Below are 19,542 nucleotides of genomic sequence, written 5' to 3'. Positions count from 1 at the left end.
TGTGTGCATGTGTGTGTGCCATCCAGAAGATTTTCATTTTAATGTGGCTGAAATTATTTGTTGCCACTGACTTAGTTTTAAGAAAACCCCCTTCACTCTGAGATCATAAAGAAATGATCTCATGATTTTTCAGAGCTCTATATTTTTGTTTAAGTATTTAAGTATTTGAATAATTTGCAGTTTATATAGATATAAGGAATAAACTATGAATAACTTTATATTTTTTTATCTTGTTATCGTTGGCATTTGTTGTTGTTGTACTGGCTTGTCTAGAATAGTGTTGAATAGAAATGCTAGTTGTCACTCTTGTTTTCTTGTTGATCTGAAGAGAATAATTTTTTTAAAGATTTGATTTATTTATTCATTTTAGAGAGAGAGAGCACACAGCAGGGGGAGGAAAAGAGGGAGAGAGAGAATCCTCAAGCAGACTCTACACTGAGTGTGGAGCCTGACAAGGGGCTTGATCCCATTACACTGAGATCATGACCTCACCAAAATCAAATGTTGGCTGCTTAACCAACTGAGCCACCCAGGCGCCCTGAAGAAAATAAACATTTCACCATTAACTGTGATGTCTCCAAAATGATTTATCATAGATACGATTTTTGAAGTTAAATATGTTTATAATTTCATTTTGTTTTGTTTTATTTTAGATCCATGAATTGATATTGAATTTCATCAAACACTTCCTCCAATTTATTTATTAAAATAATCACATATATTTGAAGTCAATTTGAGGTTTCTTTATTATTTGCATTCCACCAGGATCATAACTTTTAATTGAATGGCTGAAAATTAATAAGCTAAACATCCCTATTAAATGTTAGAAAAAAGAACAGGAAAAACAAACTAAAAGAAAGATAAAAGAAAGGAGCAAAATTTAATAGTCCCCAAATATAACAATAGCAAAGATCAACAATGGCAACTGAGGCAAAAGTTTGTTCTTTCATTTTCTTTTTTATTGTAATGTAATTGACATACAATATTGTATTAGTTTGAGGTGTTGTTCTTTTCTATTATCCCATATATACTAAAAATTTGTGCAAAATGCATCTGTAAAAGACAAATGAAAATAGGAAAGACATTTAGAGATGGAAGAATAGAAATACCTTAATACTGAATATATGGAACAGTATAAAAGTACAATTTAAAGAAAGAAAGGACTCCTGGAAATTCAAAGAATGTGATGGCAAAAATAAAAATAATAATAATTGAATAATAAAGTTGAGGAAATTTCTCATAAGATAAAACATAAGTAAAAAGAGTTGCAAACTTGTAAAGAAAAATTAAGAAAATTAGATCATCAGTCCAGGAAGTCAAATGTCACTTTCAAGACAGGGAGAAGGTGGGGGGCGGGGAGGATGACATTAGAAAACTGTATGACGGGGCACCTGGGTGGCTCAGTCGTTAAGCGTCTGCCTTCGGCTCAGGTCATGATCCCAGGGTCCTGGGATCGAGCCCCGCATCGGGCTCCCTGCTCCTTGGGAAGCCTGCTTCTCCCTCTCCCACTCCCCCTGCTTGTGTTCCCTCTCTCGCTGTGTCTCTTACTGTCAAATAAATAAATAAAATTTAAAAAAAAAAGAAAAGAAAACTGTATGACAAAACTCTTCAGAACCGAAGGACTTGGAACTCTAGATTTTAAAGGGGTCATCAAAACCCCAAGTGCAATAAATTAAAGAATAATCCTATGAAGGCATATGACTGAAATTTCAGAACACTAGCATAAGGTTATATACAAAGGATGAGAAACTGTAATGGCATAGGACTTTTCAAAGGCAACACTGGGCTCTGGAAGTCAACAGCATGATACCTTCAAAACTCTAACTGAATTGAATATCCAATCAAAGTACTAAGTGAATATATAGATTAAAGCCATTGAATTGAATATCCAAAGTACTAAGTGAATATATAGATTAAAGCCATTTTCAGAAGCACAAAATATTTTTTGAAGTAACTTTCTTGGCGTCCTTTCTCTGCATCTTTTTTCAAGAAGCTATTGGAAGATCTGATTCAACAAAGTGAGAGTAAAACCAAGAAAGAGAACATGGGATTCAGGAAATAGGTAATCTTACTAGAAAAGGGCAGAAGGGAGTTCCCCCAGATGATGCATGTACTTATTTTTCATTGTCAATTTTACACATTGATGTTGTTTGCAATTTATGTGAAATATTAAGAATTCTACCGTGTTGTCTTGTATATATAATTTTTATATAAATTCCTAGAAACAGAATCATTCTGTGTAAAAACTCTTCCTATGTGTTGTCTGATTGTTCGATGTCTTCTCATTACGGGTTCCAACATCTAGGTGGGAATGGCTAGGAAGTTGTCCACTTTTCTCTTTTAATATTCTACACACTCCTGAAATTGACTGCTCAGTGGAAGAAGGTAAACTTTCTGGATAAGGTAGAATAATTACTTCAGGGAGATCACACGAAGGTACACTTCTAAGCAAGAACTTTCTGCAAGCTGTCAGGCTTGTTCAGTGACAAGCTCAAGAGCAAGGGGAACCCATGGTTCCCACCTTTTATTTTGGTCCACTTGCTCTTTTCATGTCTCTGGTACTATTGGGAATATGCCCAAGTTGGCACCAAAAAAAAAAAAAAAATTAAATGAACTAAATTCAGGTGTGATTCAAAATCAGGTATGCCATGTATCTCAATTCAATGCACAACGATTGGGAGCTAGAAATGGCACATTAATTTTTCTAACTAAAATTAAATACATCCTTATGCCCTACTGACTACATTTGAAAAGATATCCAAACACCTAGCATCAAGAAATCCAAACACCTGTGAAAATTATAAGAAAACTTTATAAGGAAAATATGCCTTTCTATTTAAAAAAATCTCACCACCTGGCAACTAACTCCTCTGTTGAGAGGGCTCAACATTCATCCATAGGATTCATCACAGAGAGTAAGCATTCAGAGATAAAGTAAGAAAAAGGCAGAATAGAGATGTCTAGCCGAGAAAAAGTGCAGGGTGTGGCTCTTGGTTACATGGTCTGTGGTCTTCTGAGCAATCTCATACCTTTTGCTTTATATTGAGTATTCTACGAATCTCAATCCTAATGAAAATATCAGTATGGGAAGCCCATGTTGTGATGCCCTGAATTCGAGAAAAACAATTCTGACCTATCATTCATGTACTTTTTCCTTCAGCATTTTGGACATCTTGTGAAAATGTCAAATGAATAGATAAAGATGATAAGTTGCAAAAATCCGTCTTTATTAGACCAACCCTACTGAATAAAACAAATCATTGTAAACTGGTAAAAAAAAAAAAAGGGGGGGGAGAAGTCTACGTTTACATATTAGTCCTAGCCCAATTCCCTTTTTTGCATGAAGCCGATGTTTTCTTTCTTTTCTCTTTTATCAGAAATTAAATATATACAACATATTAAAATTTAATAATATTGAAAAGAGTATATGAGCCTAGCAATTTTTCATCTATCTTAGTATGTAAAGTTTAGATGAAATAACAAGCCAGAATTTTCCATGCCTTACTGGTAAGTCCACAGAAATAGTATCAAGCTATATGATAAAGCTTTGTGCACACTTGAGTACAACTTCCTAAGGCCTTGTGTTGGCAGTTTTAGGACGGTTATGACTGCCTTTAGATTTCATGAAGTGTTATACACTTTTGAGAGTAAGAAGGAGCCATAATCATTTTTTGTCTCTTACCAGCAAGATTCTCAGTGTTTGGTAATGTCTGTTGTATTGTCAGTGTAAGGAAGATTGGGGTGGGCCACCTCATCCCTCCGGCTTAGATGAGTGCTGATTTCTCTCTTTCCTGAGAGGGATCTGTGGGGTTAAACCTTTAGGATATAACGAATCAATTTAACTTTATACTGTTCTTATTTTCAACATTAATTTTAAAAACCAAATTATCACATATTTCTATTTTCCCATTATAAAGAAAAAAAAGGACTTGAAGAGAGTAATTGAGGAAGAGGAACACAATAAAAATAACAACACAGAAAAGGAACAAAACAGAATTAAAAGGAAAAAAACAAATTATACCACACCTTAGCTGAGTATCAAGACAAGTCCTAACAACACAGCTTAGAATCCAAAACGAACAGGAAAATGTGACCTATCATAACTCTCTTAGCTCTTACAGTGAATTCAGTTCCCGGATCTCTGTGGCTTTGCTAGGAAGTCCAAAGCTGCCCATTAGAGTATAGTCCAGTGAAGGTAGATCTGTTATATGCTCAGGCACCGTAACGAAATATGCAGCCATAATACGATATTTTGATCCAAAAGATTCACTTAAATTACTTAGAAAAGTGGACATGGAGCTTGTGTCCTAAATTACCTTCTGGAAATATCTTTTCTTTCCCAGGACTTTGATGGAAGCTTTATGCCAGACCAAGCAGCAGGATAATTTCATCCAGGACTTGGATAATAAGTATGCTCTACTGCTAATTAGGGACAGCAGTTTATATTTCTTGGGTTTGGAAAACAAGCACTGTGTGAAATGCCAGGACAGGTGGACTGCCAGCAATCTGATGGGTACAGCCAGCTTCTTAGGAAGCAAATTATATCTCCTCCAGCTCCTGCATGCATGCTTGGGTAAGGACTTCAAGTTCCTCACCATGGAGCATGACAAACATGGTTTCACTCTGAAAAGGTTCACAGCATCCATTGCCAGAAGCACATCAGCACAGCTGAAAAACCTCAGTCATACAACAGAACAAGAATCAAGTTCTAAGAACGTGATCTCCCCATGTGCCTGCCAAGCTAATTTACTACAAAAGGCAGTTTTGTGAAGCCCGATCAAATAAATCACATAGGAAGAGTGATTTATACTGACTACTTAAATGAGTGCTGTTCAAAATGCAAAAAAAAAAGTCTTTCTAAGATTTTCAAAAGTAATGTTAATTAATGTTTTGGAAATGAAAAAATAGCAAGGCCGTTGTTTCTTCAGGTCATTTCTATTTTATCGTGATGAAAACAAGCGGGCAGCGTACAAGAAAATGCTTTTCCTCCTCTCTGTTTTAAGGGAATCACATGATCAATTAATCTAAAACTGGTTTCAAGCAATCAGGATAGATAATTTATATAAGATATGTTACCAAGGAGAGGCTCACTCTTGCTCACTCTTGCTTTTGGTTGTGGCATTTTCAAAATTTACAGACACACTAATCACACCGATCATTTTATAGAAGTAACACTTTTTTACTGTTTTCATTTTCTCAATATTTTTCTACCAAAGTTCCAATACTTAAAATGTCTTAAAACAAAAGTTCTTTAAGGGGCAATAGGGGAAAGTCAGTTTGGGTGGGCCATAACAAAATACCATACGCTAGGTGTCTTAAACAACAGAATTGTATTTCTCACTGTTCTGGAAGCAGGAAGTCTGAGATCAGGGTACCAGCAGGTTGAGTTCTGGGGAAGGCTCTCACTCTGCCTTGCAGACTGCCACCTTCTGGCTGTGTCCTCACATGGCAGAGAGAGAGGGATCAAGCAAGTTCTCCAGAGTCTCTTCTTATTAGGGCACTAATCCCGTCATGGAGCCCCACCCTCCTGATCTATTCTCGCCCCGATTACCTCCCTAAAGCCCCATGTCCAAATGCCATCACACTAGCAGTTAAGGCTTTGACTTATGAATTTTAGGGGGACACAAACATTCAGTCCTTAACATCTACCAAACTGAGATTCTAGGCAGAATTAAAATCAGGGTCAAAGCCAAGTTATAGGAGGCAGGGAACCAGAAGCAGAGGTGACTAGACAGGGAGAAGTGCCTAAGGATACTTCTGAAAAGAAAACTGATGAATTAAGGCAGCTGGGTCAGTTAAGATCACTCTCCAAAGAAAATAAAATCTATTTCTGGGTTCTGAGGAGACTCTATGTCCTTTTTGTCCAGGATACACTCCTAATCTGATTACCTGATTTGCAGGAGCTGAATGGCTGGACTACTTCACACTCTTTTGCTCTGTATTCTTAATGTCTATTCTTAGTTTGTGTGAATTTGCTATTGACACATATTATTCCAGAAACATCCTTATGTATTTTTGAATCTGTGTTTGTTTAGTATCCCCAACTAGTATGAAGCTTCTTGAGGGCAGACTCTGCTTCTCACCTCCTATGTACATTTCATTAGTAGCCAATCGCATCCTGTAACATAATGTTACTTTTTAAATTACTTACGAAAATTCTTGCTTCTCCTTCATAGTCCTTCTCACACTAGATCTCACATTTTCTCCAGCTTCACCTTCTTTAATTAATTCATCTTCCCTTTCTTCTATACATGTCACTGTAGCTTTCAAAATTTTCTCTACAAAAGTCATATGTAGTTTACATTTAGCATTTTTATATACCACTCGAGATTTTCTTAAACTATGTTTTAAAGAAGAGTTTGGATTTTTTTAAGATCAGAGTTTTTTTTTTTTTTTTCTGGGAAGTCATAAATGGAATGACAAGCATTTTAATGTTGCCTTCTTTAGGACATATTATTCTTATGATGAGTTATGGAAAATTAGAATTTTACCTTTGACTCTGCGGGTAATTTTGATCCAATTGCCATCACTAAATGCCATCAGAAAGCGTTAATTCCTGGCAGGCCATCTCTTGAGAAAGTGATCATTATGTGTCAAAAAAAAAAAAGGCACCATTTTCATGTATATATATTTCCTGTGTCCTCTGTGAGGCATGGTTACTTTGAAAAAAACCAAAGCTTTTTTTTCTATTTTGCAATAGAGCCGTGTCAAAACAAAAATCATAGTATTTTAGCCAAATATTTCTGTAATATTGTTCTGATTATAAGTAATATCTTCTCATTATGGAATATTTGGAAAATATGAAAACTATGCAAAGAAAAATAAAAATCACTTGAAGCACAGATATAAATAACATTAACCTTTTAGGGCATTTCCTTTTACTTTCTGTGTGTATAAATATGTTTTACAAAACAATGTGTATTTATTTCCGTGCCTTGCCATTTTGCATAGCATCATATTAATAGTGTGTTTCCACCTCATTAAAAACCTCAAGAGTATCATCTCTAGTAGGTGGAAAATGCTCTATTGATGGTCATTTTTTTGGGGGGGGTGGGTAACAGCTTTATTGAGATATAATTTATATACTTACATTCATGTAATTCACCCATTTAAATAGTTGAATTATATGAATATAAGTAAATATATAAATTATATCTCAAGCTTCATTCATGCTGTATATCAGTACTTCCTCCCTTTTTATGGCCAAATAATATCCCATTGCAGTGGCTATGTTTTTAAGGTAAATCTTTTTTTTTTTTTAAAGATTTTATTTATTTATTTGACAGAGAGAGACACAGCGAGAGAGGGAACACAAGCAGGGGGAGGAGTGGGAGAGGGAGAAGCAGGCTTCCCGCTGAACAGGGAGCCCGATGCGGGGCTCGATTCCAGGACCCCGGGATCATGACCCGAGCCGAAGGCAGACGCTTAACGACTGAGCCACCCAGGCGCCCCATAAGGTAAATCTTTATAAGATAAGGATATTGATTCTAGGCTTGTCATACTTGGTGAAATTTGCTTTGGAGTTTTATAAAGTAAAAAGGATCATTTTTTCAACTTTCTCAAGTCAAATATATTGATTTTTTTTTTCTATTCTCAGATTTCCTTTCTTTTCCATTCATTCTACAAGTATTTATGAACAGAATACAGAATACCAGGCTTTGTACAGGCCTTGTGAATACAATGTAAACAAAATTGACACAATCCTGCTTTTACATTTCTATCTTTATCATACAAATAAAGATATAACCAAAATGTAAAAGCTGATTCAAACTATCAGCGCCCTCTAGCTGTAGCCCACCAGAATCATACCTGTAGTAAAACAAAGTTGGGTTTATCGGTGCATTGCTATGAGGGAGAATACACACCATGGTGAGTCATGGAGCTTCTCAATGAGTGTTGGGGGGGGCGTTTTGTAGAACTGGGGGCTTATGTTTCATGATTTTGGAGAAGATTCAAGAAAGCATATTTTTGCTCTGAATTAAGTGCTGTCAGAAAGTAAGGACAATTCTAAGGTATCTCAATAATTTTTTATCTCAAGGCAGGAGGTTGAAGATAAAGTTACAATTGGTCAAGAAACACCAGTAATTCATGTAGCTAAAGGAGGGGGGGTGGTGTCTGGTCATTTTGTGATTTGGACCGTGTTCTTGAATTTGGCTGTCCTCAGTCAGACATGACTCCATAAAATTCCATAAAAACAAGTGGCCTTGTTTTTGTTTTGCCCCATCACAGTCATAGAGTGGCCTTGTCTGCTATGTTCTGTGACATTCTTTATGTCCAGCAGAACACCATGGCCCAGCTGTTAGAGCCAGACCAGCTCAGCTGACAGTCATCAGGTCTACTTTTGTCTTCTTAATACCCTCTTTTGGCCATGGGGACTCATGCAGACATGAGTGTACAATATTATTGCTGTGATTGCCATGATTTTTCCTATTAGGAGATTTTCTGGAGAACACTGTCTATAGTTGGACTTGGGTTAATCCTTCCTGCTCCTTTTGCTAGAGGAGGTGGAGGTAAACCATTTGATGTGACGATGACTGTCCAATAACTCTTAAGATTCTGGAAAGGATCCACTGGCCAACTGTAACTCATTTAATCACCAGTGGGAAAAGTGCTGATTAGTCCTTGTAAGAGAACCTGAAACAAGAGTCTAAATTACCAAACCCAGGCAATGAAAATATGCCCCCACATTCATCTGGGTCTTTTCTACAGATCTGGTTGGCTTTTTTCCCCCAGTCATGGATTTTTTTTTTATTTGATCTATAATATTTATATAGGTGTAGCCAGATGTGTTTATTCTAAGCATAAACTGCCCTTTGGCTTACTAAAAGGAAATCGAATGTTATGTAATTGAGCATGATAATGCTGGTTACTGAATTCAAGCTGTTCTGTTGGACCTACAGAGCAGAAGTTGTGTTCTCCTAAACAGTAGTGATTTAAAGGTGTATAGAATCCAGTGGAAATATAAGTATTAAATATCTCAACAGAAGTGAGCTGATGATTGGTCTCTTAAAATGGGAAACTTTCCAGAGTAGAGTTAAATAGCTGCTAAAAAGCTTTCTGGAATATCTCTGAAGAGAACAAACAATAGTTTAGCCAAAAAGTCCCACTATTTTTCACGCCTGATGGGCTACATTTCTCTGGTAGGGTTGACAGGTCTGGCTATATAATTTGCAGGGTCTAATGAAAAATGAAATAACAACCCATTTGTTCAAAAATTATTAAGAATTTCAAGATGGCAACAGCAAAACATTAAACCATCCTGAAATTCTCAGGGCAGGGCTATGTGAGACCGCAAAAGTCACATGTCCATGAATATTTGTAATAACTTCAGTAGAAATATTTTATTGATATTGGGTCAAGGTCCAATTTTTACAAGACTGAAATCTAGGTTAATTTCATAATGTATGCACCAGGAGGAACCTATAGAAGTGTATTTTGGGGTGTACCTGGGTGGCTCAGTTGGTCAAGTGTCCGACTCTTGATCTCATGTCTTGATCTCAGGATCATGAGTTCAAGTCCCATGTCAAGTCCCAAATCCACACCTAGTGTGGAGCCTACTTAAAAAAAAAAAGGTATTTTGGTGGCCATGAGAGCACATGTTGCAGACCTCTAACTAGAGGGAGCATAACTGACCCAGGCCCCAGCTGTTACTCTCCAAAATCCATCCCCATGTTTAAATGGACACTGTGCTTCCCATAGGTTGTTGCCAGCAAGTAAGTAAGCACTGATACAAAGATAGTACCAACCCTGGGGTGCAGAAAACTTCTCTAAAGAGCAGCTTTGCGTTGTGGACTCCCCAGTGGCTTTGCTAACTTCGTTAGATTGCACAGTGGTCCAGGATGCTTTCATCCAACATTCTTTTCTTCTCCTTCAATCAGGTTCAGAATTACTTGAGTTCTGATGGCTCTCCCAGCCTCTCCCTGCTTCCTCCTCATTTTTCCTCTAAAAAAATTATTTGAATCTGCTTCTTCTTGGACTAACACAAATGGTGCCAGGTATAATCTGAGAAAATAGGTGGTAAGAACAGGACTTGAGAATGGCTCACTCATTGCTCAGCAGATGAGAGGATGTCGCTGCTTGGTAGAGAAGGCATGAATAATCCCTGACATGTGGTGGTGGCTTAATGGTTAAAGATTGCACTGACAGTGATCTGGATCAATGTCATGATATGGCATAATAATGTGTCAGTTGTGATGCTGCAAACATTTGAAAAACATGGAAGAAACAATGTCTTATAAAAGACAGCAAGACAACAAATTTGGGGTTAGCTGATTATTACAACGGTGTGTTGCTATACTACAGAAGGATAATGAGAAATTGAGACCTGCTAGCAGATAGTTAATGGTTGTACGAGAGACAGAATCTAGGTGGGAAAAGGTCCTTGTCACCTTCAGTGGAAGGACAAATATAAGACAGCCACAGGCAGAAGATCAAATGATCAAAGTCTCTGAGAGCTCCAGAGATGTCAGAACCCTCAGCCAAAGCAGGCTATTATATGAAAGTTGAGGCTCTGGTAGAAAAATTCTGGGATCCTGAAACAGAAGACAGGAACATCTGGATTGATGCCTCTGTCAGTGTTTACCATATGTCTACCCTTAGACCCTTCAGGTTTGCAGAGTTGGCCCATCCTTCCTTGGTGAGGTCTACCACTCACACTGTGCTAGAATATGCTGCAGAAGCCTCTCTACTACAACACAACAGATGTCCTGTCAGGAAATGCCTCTATCTTCTTTCCTGGCCATTAGGTCAATCACTGCTGCCAAATTCCAGCCTGAAAGACCTGGGGACATGGTGGTCCTGATAAAAGAGGAAAGAGACCATATGATGAAATAGTTTCTAGAATTAGCTGACATGTACTGGTCATAGATTAGGGGAGTACTCTGGGATTGGATTTTGAAGGTATTTGATGAAGGGGGCCAGAATAAAAGACCCAAGAAGCAAAAACTTCTTCACCTGGGGGCCCTTGCTCTTAGGACTCAGGATTTAATATACAACCAACTACCTCTCAGAGACAGTGTAAACTTGCTTCTAGAGTTGCTGGAAAAAAATGTCAGCCAAATCTCAACGAAATGGGAATCCTGATTTGCTCTGGCAGATGTTAGAAGAGGGAGTAAAGAGGTTAACAAGAGGGCATGATGGAATGGCTATCTGACACAATGTCAGAGACCCACAAGAGGATTTGTTCCAGGTGAGGACCCAGAGGGCACACCATTCCCAATGCCATTGGGAATGTGTGGTGAGATGGGCACAAGAATCACCAAGAATTTAGTTGTGGCCTCCTCTGCAAGCCATAAATGTATGGTGGAAGATGCAGTCACAGACCTAGGATCATTAACAGCCATGGGGATAATGGGACACTGAATAAACAGAGACCAGATGGCAGCACTTGATGGCCACAAACCAAGAGGTCACAATTACCATAATGAGCAGCATGTGGAAGGGAGAGACAAGGGGCCATGATCCACTGAGCACGGTGTTCCTAGAGACAAAGTAGACAGGCAGTCAGCAAGAGAGTTTCTTATCATCTATAACCAAAGGAACAAGAATTGAAGAACAGGAGGCTAAAACTAGTTTCTCATTAAAAAAACAAAAACAAAAACAAACAAAAAGACCTCTTGCTAAGTTTCTACAATTCATTGACTGAAGAGGTGATTGCAGTCCTAAGAGGAAGAATCTTATAACATCAAGGCAAGTATATACCGTAACTACTCCCTTAGGTATTTGCCTAAAGAAACCTATAGTCATTTATTTAAATGATAGTATTCTGGGGAAATGAAAATCTCAAGACATGTAGAAGACTATTAGACACAGGTTCTGAACTGACATTGATAATTGGGAGACCCAAAGCATCATCATGGCCCCACCTTGAATGGGAAACCTATATGTCCATGTAATATAGGGAGTTTGGCCTTGTAGTGTGGCCACCGCATCCACGAGCCGCTAAGTAATCATTTCCCCAGCCCCCGCGTACATCACTGGAATTTATATATATGGCAATTGGAGTAACCCCTGTACCAGATCCATGAGGTAAAAACTACCATGTGGGGAAAGCCAAATATAAACCTGAAACTGCTCTCCCCCACAACGCTGGCCAACATAGTAAACCAAAAACAGTATTGAATCTCCAGAGAAATGGTGGAGGTTGCTGGTACTGATAAAGACCTAGAGAGTATGGGGTTGGTTGTCCCTATCAGAAATCTCTTTAATTCTCCAGACCAGACCCTGCAGAAAATGGATGGGCCCTAGAGAATAACTGTAGACTAGTAGAGACTTAACTGAGTAGTTGCAGGGATCCTAGCTGTGCTAGATGTGATTGAGTTGCTAGGGCATCTTAATAAGGTCTGGGGAACATGGTACACAGCCACTGACTTGGCAAACATATTGTTTTCTTTTCTGATTTTAAAACATGATCACAAGTATTTGGAGACAGATTAAAAAATATCTGGACTGTCGACATCCCTCTGAACACCACACTTATCTGTTGTGTTAATGACATCATGCTGATTGGACAGAAAACACAAGAAGTGGCTGGTGTGCTGGAGGTTTTGGTAAGACACATGTACTCCAGAGGATGAGGGATAACCCCTATTAAGATTCAGGGACCAGCCACTTTAGAGATCCCACGGTCAGGGACATGCGGGACTAAAATTAAAAGACAAATTGTTGCCTCTTACATCGTCTAATGAAAAGAAGGAAGCATAAAGCCTGGCAGGCCTCTTTGGGTACTAAAAGTAATGCCCTGCATAACAAAGAAGGCTGCCAGCAATGAATGACCCAGAGCAGGAAAGGACACTGCAGCAAGTCCTATGGTTTTGGACATATGGATGGTAGGAGAAGATGCAATATGGAACTTAGGACAAGCTCCAGTGGGAGAGTTACAACATAGGTTCCTGGGATTCTGAAACAAGGCCACACCATCTATAGTAGGAATTACAGTGTTTGAGAAACAGCCTTTGGCATATTTCTGAGCCCTGGTAGAGATGGAATGCTCAACCATAGGATACCAAATGACTGTGTATTCAAAAATGCTCATAATGAGCTGGATTCTGTCAGACTCACCACATCATAGATTCAGATGAGCCCAGCAGCAATCAATCATGAGATGAAAATAGTACACCTGGATTGAGTTCAAGCAGGATAGAATAGGCTGCAGGTAGCTCAGACCCCTCATGTCATCCATGGTTGCACCAATGCCCTCTCCCTGACTTGCACTCATGGCTTTATGAAGGGACTCTACAACCAGCTGAAAGATGAGGAAAACATCTAAATTGGTTTATAGATGGCTTGTCTCAGTTCATGGGTACAAGCCAAAAATGGATGGTGGCTACATTACAGATACATATAAGGGTAGCCTTGAAAAACAGTAAAAAAGGAAATTCTTCCCAATAGAGCTATGAACAGTATATTTAGTGATTCACTTTGTGTGCAAGGAGAAGTAGCCTAAGGTGAGAATAAGCATAGATTTCCATGCAGTGGCCATTAGTGTGGATGTCTGATCACGGACCTGGAAAGAAAAGGACTGGGAAAGAAGAGACAAGCAAGTCTATGGTAGAGGCCTGTGGATGACCTATGAGAGTGGGTATTAAATGTGAATTAAACATTAGTGGCCACCACTGGAAAGACACTGAATAACTTAGTAGACAAAATGACTTGGCTGCATGATGTCAGTCGATCCTTGTCATTGACCATCCCAGTACTGCATGATGGCAGAGAGGTCATGGTGGCAGACATAGAACCCAATGGAATGGACTCTCACTTACCAAAGTAGGCAAGCAACTCTTGCCTCTGAATGCCCAACTGGTTAGCAAAGGAAACCAATACTAAGACCCTGATATATGAACTTGCTAGAGCTACTGTAACAAAGTACCACAGACTGGGTGGTTTAACCAACAGAAATGTATTCTCTCACAGTTCTGGAGGCTAAAAACTCTGATCAAGATGCCAGCAGGGTTGGTTCCTTCTGAGGGCCGTGAGGAAAAAAAAAAACTGTTCCAAGCCTCTCTCCCAGCTTCTGATGGTTTAATATGTACTTTTTGGTGTTTCTTGGCTTATAGAAGCTCTCTGCCTTCATCTTCACAAAACGTTCTCTGCCTCTTGTGTATCTGTGTCCAGATTTCTCCTTTTAATAAGGACATAGGGCATATCAGAATAAGAGCCCACCCTGCTCAAGTATGACCTTATTCAACTAATTACATCTACAATGACTTTATTTCCAAAGATCACATTCTGAGATGTTGGGGATTAGGACTTCAACACATGAAATTTGGGAGCATACAATTTAACCCATAACAGCACAACATTTGATCCCTTCCATCTCAGAGGCCAGTTGTTTGTCCTCACTAGGACAGGCATTATTCACATACAGATTTTCCTTCCCTGAGTAGAACTTCAGCTACCATTCCTATCTGGGGGCTTATTGGATGCCTTTTTCACAGCCATGGAATCCCACCCAGCATAGCCACAAACCGGAGTATAGGAGTGCCCCAGGACAACCCACTGTGCCATCCAGAGGCAGGTGGCCTCATAGAACATAGGAATAGCTTCTAAAGGTACAACTGAAGCTCTCCAGTTCTGAGAAATCACACTGAATAAAGGGATGCCATTCTTTAGGACAAAGTATATCTATTATATCAGAGACTCCAAGAAGACTCCCAATCCATTCTGAGAATAAACAATTACCAGGATACCTCATAGTCCATTTGGTTTCTATCCATTTCTTATTTTTACAGTCTTATCAGAATTATGATGTAGGTGGGTAGGACATGCATTGCAAACATCCTTGGAAATGCCCTTAAAATTACCTCACCGGGCACCTGGGTGGCTCAGTTGGTTAAGCGACTGCCTTCAGCTCAGGTCATGATCCCACAGTCCTGGGATCGAGTCCCGCATCAGGCTCCCTGCTCTGCGGGGAGCCTGCTTCTCCCTCTCCCACTCCCCCTGCTTGTGTTCCCTCTCTCGTTGTGTCTCTCTCTGTCAAATAAATAAATAAAATCTTTAAAAAAAAAATTACCTCACCAATATTGAGTCAATATCACTGCCAGTTGAGCTGTGCTATTATGGATAATACTCTGAAGCATTTTTGCTACACTCCTCTATTATTATGTCTATCTCTTTAGGTAATAGAGAAGCATATAGTTTTTTTTAAACTTGTTTTCATAAAATTTTCTGCAGAAGTTAAGAAACACTATAGCATTTGAAGTCATAGACTAGCCCAAAATCGTACTTACTTTTAGTGTAAATATTTACTCTTTTATCTTTTCCTAGCTGGCATATCTGGGCATGGAAAATTAATTTCACCATTTGAACTGAGTTAATTTTGGGGAGTGGCTTATATTTCAAGAGTAAATTCAGATCTGTTATAACATAACCTGCATGGCAATTTTTGATTTTTCTTTTGAAGTTAAGCCATCACCAAACAAAATTAAATGAAGGATATTCAAGGGAGTCTCTACCAGGTCTCTGCAGGGCTTGGAGACTTTCCTAACAGGTGAGCAATCATAGCATTCTTCTTCTGGTAAGAGAAAGGGAGTGGCTGGGCTTAGAGTGTTGCAACAGTGGGAAAGAGAGTAACTAGCTGAGAAATTCTGAATGTGCTCTGTCTGCATAGGAAGTCATTCATTTTACTGGAAACCCTAGAACTAAATCAGTTGAAGCTTTCACAAGGATGAAGTAACTGCTCTAGGATGAAATGGATATGCCTTGGCTACTGCATCTAATGAAAGACTGAAATGGGCAGTTGGCTTTTGATGACTTCTACATATTGACTCAGTACCCTGTAATGGACTGAATGTCTGTGTCCCCCACCCCCGCCCCCCCGCCAAGTTCATATGTTAAAATCCAAACCCCGGTGTGGCTGTATTCAGAATAAGGAAGTAATTGTGATTAAATGAGCTCATAGGGTGGGGCCCTGATCCAATAGGATTAGTGTCCTTATAGAAAGAGACACTAAAGAGTTCAACTTCTCTCTTTCTGTGCACATGAACCAACAAAAGGCCATAGGAACACACCATGAGAAGGCGGCCATCTGCTAACTAGGAAGGGGGCGCTCACCACAAACAGACCATGATGGTATCTTGGTCTCCAATTTCCAGCCTCCGGAAGTGTGAGGAAATAAATTTCTATAGTTTCAGCCATCAGGTCTGTGGTATTTATTACAGCAGCCCAAGCTGACTAATATAGTAGCCAACAACCTGCCTAGACTTCTTGTGAGTAAAAATGAAAAGAGTTTATGAGTAAAAAATCTTAAAAACAAAGCATTTCCATAATCATTTATTGTACCACTCATGCACTTAAACATCTGTTAACAGAATATTTGAGGAACATAAGGAACCTCTGCCAATCTGGGTATAAAATAACTTAGTCATTTAACAGAAAAAAAAAAAGACCCAAATTTTAATTTTACTCCTTTTGTTCATCATTTATTTAACAACTTGTGGTAAAAGATTTGTTTATATAACTGTATGTATTAAGTATGCACAAATATATTAATATACACATAAGTGATAAATTTAAAACATTTAACTGTATCTTTAAAATGTGATTAACCCATCAATATGTTGAACAAAACAAAATATATATCATATTCAATTTACCATCTTGATAAATTGTAATAACTTTTTAATATTTAATATTTTTCTGGAGTGTCATTTATATTATTATCTTTGACTTAAGTAACCAATGTTTTTTTTTCTCCAGAAACAAGAGGAAACTGGAGGACTGGGGGGAAAAGAACAAGAACTGTTTTGTCCTTTTTCTCTGCAAACAGTCATATCATGTCATTTAATAATTTGAAGTATGACATATAAATATACACATCTATAAAATCCTTTTCAAAGAAATTTTCATATTTTGTTAATTTATAGACCTTAGAAAAATTAGGGTAAATTACAATTCTAACCAGTGTTTTGTATCTGTTCATTACTTAGAATTTCTTCAGTCATCCAAAGATTATTTCTTAATTAACTTAAGCACTTTTTTTAGAGACAATCTGTCCAATAGAAATATATTTCAACCCAATATATCCAAAATATTATCATGTGAATGTATAATCAATATAAAAATTATTAATGAGATAGCTTACATTCTTTTCATTCTTCTGTAATAAGTCTTCAAAATCTGGTGTATGTTTTATACTTACAGTATATCGATACGATCTAACCGTATTGCAAATGTTTGATTAAGTAGCTTGTGGCCTACCATACTGCACAGTGCGAGCCTTAAAGCTAGTTAAGGATCTAGAAACTGCAGTTTTAGCTAACACATTAAGTTCTTAGGATTTGGAGCATTTTAAGAATTTCATCCAATTAAACCTTTTCAAAGGATATCTGCTATGATCATTTCATTTAGTTGAATATATTTTGATATAGTTTTAAAAGTTGAAAATCAGGGGAGTGACGCATGGATTAGGGTCTGTAAGATCTATAAGAGAAAGGGGGGCAATCAAGCAACGCAGGCAGGAAAGCACACCCCAGGTGTGGAGGAAAAGCAAACGCAAAAACCCTGCTGCAACACTGACGACGAGGTACAGAGGTTGGAAAGGAAATTTGGTGGAAGCAGCAGTGTGGCCTGAAGTGGAGGTAAGACAAGCATGAAGCCATGCAGCAAGAGGAGATAAAATGGGCACAGGGGAACAGGCGGGCTTGCAGACCATGCCTCTGAACTACATTTTGGTACAGTAAGAGTAATTTAAAATAAATCATACTGGAGAAGAGGAGAGAGTCAGGGAGAGCAATAGTGACTTGAGCACATTTATACTTTGAAAACCTCACATTGGTTGCATGAAGAAGGACAGAGAAAGGATTATAGCAATTTAGTGTAGGAGCCAGGACGATAGCGTTAAGCAAGGGTAGTTGGAGTTGGCCGAGCAGAGAACAGTAGCCAGTGACCGGTCCACGTAATCAACTCTCTGCCCAGGAAATAGAGGAACCTGCCTTTTCAATAAGTCTAAGGATGGACACGTTCTCCTTTGGGCTCCAATCAAAATAAGCAGGAACTCAAAACTTCTTAACCAAAAGCATCAGAGAACAATTAAACTGGCAAACATACAAAATCCTTTTTTACAGACTTGGGATGTCTTGTAGGTTCAAAGTGGAGCTGAGGATTGTTGGGTAAGAAATGACCTTAGCCACTAGCTGGGATCAGAGCAGTAGATACATTTTCTCCCCGCTTCAAAGCAAGGACTTTGGGATTACCTTTGGATTCATAGTCTGTCTCAACTGCTGACAGTGTGAAAAGATGAGCAATTTACCCATCTTTTTTGGCCTCCATTTCTAATTGTAATGTGATGATCATAGCATTTCCTCTGGGATTGTTATGATGATTAAAAGTAACAGGTGTTAAATGCCAAGCATATTGTATGCTATCCATTAATGGCACCTATTAATATTTTATTCCACTGTCTTCCTCCCCCATCTTCTACATTTCTTTTAACTTGTATAAAATAAATTTCTAGGCCCAGGATGGAGCCAATCCTGACCAGCATGCCTTGTCAGCAAACCAAAATTTAGATAACTTTTCATGTCCCTACAAATGCTCTGCTTGACCAGAAAAATGGCATATTCAGTCAGCCAATCCCCAAACACCAGGCCAACTCAGGGCTCTATACTTACTTTCTTACTCAGTTTCTATTTTTCTCTTCCTTGTTCCTTATTCTATAAAAAATCTTGCCTTCTGCCCCATTTTGCAGTCCTCTGGACTTGAGAAGAGAAACTGCCTACTTCGTGAAGTATTAAATGAAGTTTGTTTGCATCACCTAAATGGTCTTCTTTAGTCATTTTTAACAGTTGGTTCTGGGCTTGTCACAATTTATGAAGTACCAGAAAAATAAAGCTTCATTTTTATGTAAGCCAATAAGAATTTAAGGCAGCTCACCTCAGCTTGCCTCTGCATCATGTAGGATCTAGCAAAAATATAGATCCTGAACCTCCACCCTAAGCCTCCCAGTGGGAATCCTGGGAGGTGGGACCCAGATGGTTCCATTTTAATAAGTTTCTTCAGTGATTCTTGGCCCATAAAATTTGAGATATAATCTTTGTATGGGATGAAGGTATGGGGAAATGAAGGAGTGGCAGGTCAGGAGACGTGAAGGAAGGATTTGAATACAGATAAAAAGACTGAGTTTAAAGGCACTATTTCAAACGCTTTATTAGTAGGCCCACGGGCCAGATATTATCGAGAAAGAATTCCTCAACATCCTTCAAAGCCTACCACAGAGTTACCAGCTCTAGTTGATAGCCCTAATAAATGACCCCTAAAATAAACTCCAAAAACCAAGACTTTTTTTTTTTTTTTTTTTCTTTAAGATTTTTTTATTTATTTGACAGAGAGAGACACAGCGAGCGAGGGAACACAAGCAGGGGGAGGGGGAGAGGGAGAAGCAGGCCTCCCGCGGAGCAGGCCTCCTGCGGAGCAGGGAGCCGGATGCGGGGCTCGATCCCAGGACCCCGAGATCACGACCTGAGCCGAAGGCAGACGCTTAACGACTGAGCCACCCAGGCGCCCCCAAAAACCAAGACTTTAATGAAGATAGGATTACACTTAAAA

The sequence above is a fragment of the Leptonychotes weddellii genome, chromosome 1 (assembly GCF_054177405.1).
Source record: "Leptonychotes weddellii isolate Sample4059 chromosome 1, ASM5417740v2, whole genome shotgun sequence".
Taxonomy (NCBI): domain Eukaryota; kingdom Metazoa; phylum Chordata; class Mammalia; order Carnivora; family Phocidae; genus Leptonychotes; species Leptonychotes weddellii.
The sequence above is the reverse complement of the archived record's forward strand: the minus strand, read 5'-3'. Positions refer to the sequence as shown.